The sequence below is a fragment of the Pteropus vampyrus genome, unplaced genomic scaffold, assembly GCF_000151845.1.
Source record: "Pteropus vampyrus isolate Shadow unplaced genomic scaffold, Pvam_2.0 Scaffold419, whole genome shotgun sequence".
NCBI lineage: Eukaryota > Metazoa > Chordata > Mammalia > Chiroptera > Pteropodidae > Pteropus > Pteropus vampyrus.
This window is the reverse complement of record NW_011889200.1, coordinates 1,178,061-1,182,845: the sequence shown is the minus strand read 5'-3', so window position 1 is coordinate 1,182,845 and position 4,785 is coordinate 1,178,061. Positions and strand designations below refer to the sequence as shown.

The 4,785-nt window shown below is 39.0% G+C and overlaps 1 pseudogene; it reads right to left on the bottom strand.

Annotated features, from left to right (window-relative positions):
• Positions 1-2,049: 2,049 nt before the first annotated feature.
• Positions 2,050-2,168, bottom strand: LOC111732031 (annotated as a pseudogene).
• Positions 2,169-4,785: the final 2,617 nt, after the last annotated feature.

Genomic DNA, 4,785 nt, shown 5'->3' with positions numbered 1-4,785 from the left:
GAGAGTAATAAAGACAGGTGCTGTGGAACACAATCCGGAGCTCCCAGCAGGATGAAGGGGATAGGGGAATTACATGGCTATTTTTTAACTACTTGAAGGCCCAAGCAGTCCTGCCTGAGTGATCAGCATATTCCATGTAGCAGAGCCCAGTGAACAGGTCAGAGGCTGAATATAGAGGATCAATAACTGTGTGTTATCATCCATCACTGCCAGACAAAAAGCTGAGTTGGGGAGCCTGACTGCTTATCACCACCATCCCAGAACACACCTCCCTATATCTTCCTAGAGCTAGCAGCAGACCCCAGCACTGCATCTGGCTGTTGGGGCAGTACCAGGACTTCAAGGGCTCTTCGGAGGCTCAGGTCTCCTTTGCTCTTCACATTTTCCAACAGTGCTTGAGCCCTGGGACCTAGGAAACTTAGTAACAGAGGAGACACACACACCTCCCCAAGGCATAAAGGGCATGTTTATCCCCAAAGCTGAGATTCAGCAGGCTTGGGCAGTGCAGGAGGCTTAGGTGCTACCTACTGGAAAACAAAAGGAAAACCTCTTCTTAACAACCTGCTACAGAGAAATCACTCTGAATAATAATTTTAAAAAATTTAAAGCAGAGTACATTCCTATTAATACCCAGGTGAAAAAAAATAATTCCTCAAACACCATCAACAACCCAGTGACAAGGCAGCTCAGAAAGAAAATGAAAATTTTCTAGGAAATAAACTTAAAGATATAGAAATATGCAATAAAAATAACAGAGAATTCAAGGCTGCACTTCTGAAAAAAAATGAGAAATAAGAAAATTCTGATCGACATTTCAAAGAACTCAGGAAAAAAATCAGTGAACAACAGAAATACTTTACCAAAGTGATTGAAACTCTAAAAATGAACCAAGTAGAACTTCTGGAGTTGAAGAACTCATTAAAAGAGATAAAGAATGAAATAGCGGGCTTAGAAATAGCTGACCAGAAGGAGGAAAGAATTAGTGATATCAAAAACAGAAATCTGCAAATAAGTCAGATAGAAGAAGAGACTTGAGGGTGAAAGAAAAGAAAGAAAGAATGCTACAAGGCATATCTGACACCATCAGAAAAAGTAAAATAAGAATAATAGGTATACCAGAAGGAGAACAGAGGGAGAAGGGAACAGAGAGCATATTCAAGCAAAGAGTCAAAGAGAATTTCTCAAAATATGGAAAGGACTGGATCTTTGAATACAAGAAGCAAAGAAAATGCCTAATTATCTCAACCAAAAAAAAAATGCTTTCTCCAGACACATTATATTAAAATTTTCAAAAATTAATGACAAAGAAAGAATTCTCAAGGCAGCCAAGGGGGAAAAAAAGATGCTACTTATAACAGAAAACCCATTAGATTATCATTGGACTTTTCAGCACCAGCTTTACAAGCTGGGAAGGAGAGGAACCAAATAGTCAAACAATTGGAAGAAAGAATTTACCAGCCAAGAATAATATATCCAGCAAAGCTCTCCTTTAGATGTGAAGGATAAATAAAGACCTTTCCAGACATACAAAAGCTAAGGGTATTTTCTACTACAAGGCCTGCATTACAGGAATTACTGAAGTGGATCATTTTACCTTAAACAAAAGGATTTAAAATATATAACTATGAGTAAGATAACTAGCAGGCAGACAGAAATAAGAAAGTGCAATTCTTATTAAGGATAGAGTATTATAAGCTTAAATATTACATAATGGTTAAAAGAAAATCTCTTTGAAAATAGAAGAAGATAACAGTTACTGAAACTTGGAAATGAATGTTCAGCATATACATTGATAATTTGAAACAACAAAAACAGAAGAGTTGAGGGAGTAAAGATTCAAATCTGCAAAGGGGAATGGAGATAAGGAGTATGCAGAAGAAAATGGACTACTATCTCTCTATATATAATTATCTTTTACATAAACATTTTTTGTTTGTTTGTTTGTTTTGTTTTGTTTTTAGGCGAGGCAATCCTTGGTTGATCTCACAGATTGCAAGGACCTTGTCAGCTTACAATCCCTTATTTTTTTATTTTATTTTATTTTTTTTATGCCTACAGCACCTGGTCTTCCTAGGTGGTTTCCCATCCAAGTACTAACCAGGCCGAACCCTGCTTAGCTTCTGAGATCAAATGGGATCAGGCTTGTTCAAGGTGGTATAGCCATATACATAGACTTACTGATAAGCACACACACAAAAAAATACAGAACTGAGACAAATATCATAAAACGATAAGGAACAGAGGGAAAAACCTTAAAACACCAACAAATCAAAGAAACAAGGAGACAAAGAACAAAGAAACAATGGAGACACCGAGATATCACAAAACAGAAGATAAAATAGCTATAGAAAACCCTCATATTTCAATAACCACCCTTAATGTAAATGAACTAAATTCAATAATAAAAATAGACAGAGTGGCAGATTAGATCGGTAAACAAAACTCAACCACATGCTGCCTCCAGGAGACACATCTCAGCTGCAAGGACAAATATCAGTTTAAAGTGAAAGGGTGGAAAACGATACTTCAAGCAAATCTCATCCAGAGAAAAGTGGGTGTAGCCATCCTTATAAATGATAAAATATACTTCAAGATAAAAAAGGTAAAGAGAGACAATGATCGACATTTCATAATAATAAAGAAATCATACATCAAGAAGATTTAACACTTCTTAGTATCTATGCTCCCAATCAGGAAACATCAAAATATATATATATAAAGAACTACTAACAGTACTAATGAGAGAAACTGACACAAATAGAATAATATTTGGGACCTAAATATTCCACTGTCAACTATAGGTAGATCATCCACACAGAAAATCAATAAGGAAATATCAACCTTAAATGACATAATAGACCAGTTGGGGAAAATGACATTTACAGAGCCTTTCATCCAAAACATCAGATTATACATTCTTTTCTAGTGTACATGGAACATTCTCAACGATAGACCACATACTGTGACACAGAGCTAGTTCAACAGATTTAAGAAGATTGAGAATAGGAAGAAACCCCTTGAAATATGGTGGAGTGAGAGACATCCTGAGATTTCTTCCCTTGAAACAACAATAAGCTGAGCATCTAAGACTCAACAAAATATGCGCAAACTGCACACCAGCACATCTTAGCATGGGATCTGTGCACAAGAAATACCACAGGTCAGAACCCCGTGTGTAAGGCAGTGGACTGGGAGAAATAAAGAAGCTGCCTCTCACAGCTCCAGGAGCTCCTTGCAGGAGGAGGGGGAGGGGTGAAATTGCGGCAACTTACCTGATCAGCCTGCCTGGAAGTGCCAAAACTTCTACGCAGCTGGCAACAGGGCCCAGTCATCAGGGTGGAAAGCAGAGAAGCGGGACAGGACAGCAGAGAAACAACAGATGATTTTTACCAGTCCCAGTTGCAAAACCGAGGCTGAGCTGCAGCCCCCCACTGCCAACCCAGAGAGCCCCCCATACCCTCTGAGACCAATCACCGCGGAGCCCCAGGGGAATCTGAACAAAAGCTGCCGAGACTGGAACTACCTCTCGCAGCCTCTGGAGCTCCCTGCGGGAGGAAGAGGAGGGAAGAAGGTGCTGCAACTTCCCTGAATAGCCCAGCCTGGAAGTGCCAGAACTCCTATGCAGCAGGGAGGAAGGCATAGTCATCAGGGCAGAAAGCAGAGAAGTGGGACGTGACCACAGAGAAATAACAGTTGATTTGTACTGGCCCTGGTTGCAAAATCGAGGATGAGCTGCAACCCCCAACTCCCAACCCAGAGGACATGTCCCCCCATTCCCTCCCAGATAGATCATCGCGAAGCCCCAGGGGAATCTGAGCAAATGCTATTGAAACTGTTGCTAACACTAACAGGGACTGAAACTGAAAGTAGCAAGTGTGATTAAATATCTACAAGAAAATAAAAAAGACATTTAGGTTTTATATAAAGCAGGGATCCAAGAAGATTAGAAGCCACCTACTGGAAACCAAAAGAAAAGTGCCTTCTTTGCAGCAGGCTACAAAGAGACCTTTATACAATAAATCTTCCTTCAAGAAAAACAACAGAATACACTTCCATTAATGCCCAGGTGCAGAAATAATCCATTAAACACCATGAACAACCAAGGTGACAAGACATCTCAGAAAGAAAGAGAAAAAATCTCTGGAAAATAAGGATACAGACATAGAAATATGCAACTTAAATGACAGAGAGTTCACGATGATACTTCTGAAAAAACTCAATGAGATCCAAAACAACTCAAATCAAAAATTTCAGGAATTGTAAAAACAGCTAGATGATCAGAGCAAGTAGATTGAAACCTTCAAAAGGAACCAAATAGAAGTTCTGGAGATGAAGAACACACTGCGAGAGCTGAAAAATGAAATAGCAAGCTTGGGAAGTAGAGTTTACCAAATGGAAGAAAGGATCAGTGATATCAAAGACAGAAAGAGGAAAACCAAAGAATAAAAATTAATGAAAGAGAAATACAAGAACTAGCTGATACTATCAGAAGAGGAAACATAAGAATAACGGGCATTACCGAAGGTGAGGAAAAGGAGCAGGGACTACAAAGCATTTTCAGACAAATAGTGGACAAGAATTTCCCAAATCTAAAGAATGAGCTGGAGCTTGGAATTCAGGAAGTCAACAGAACACGCAACGATCTCAAACCCAAAAGGCCTTCTCCAAGACATATTGTATTAAAGTTATCAAAAGTCAACGACAAAGATAGAATTTTTAGGGAAGCCAGGGAGAAGAAAACGGTAACTTATAAAGGAAAACCCATTCGATGATCAAATGACTTTT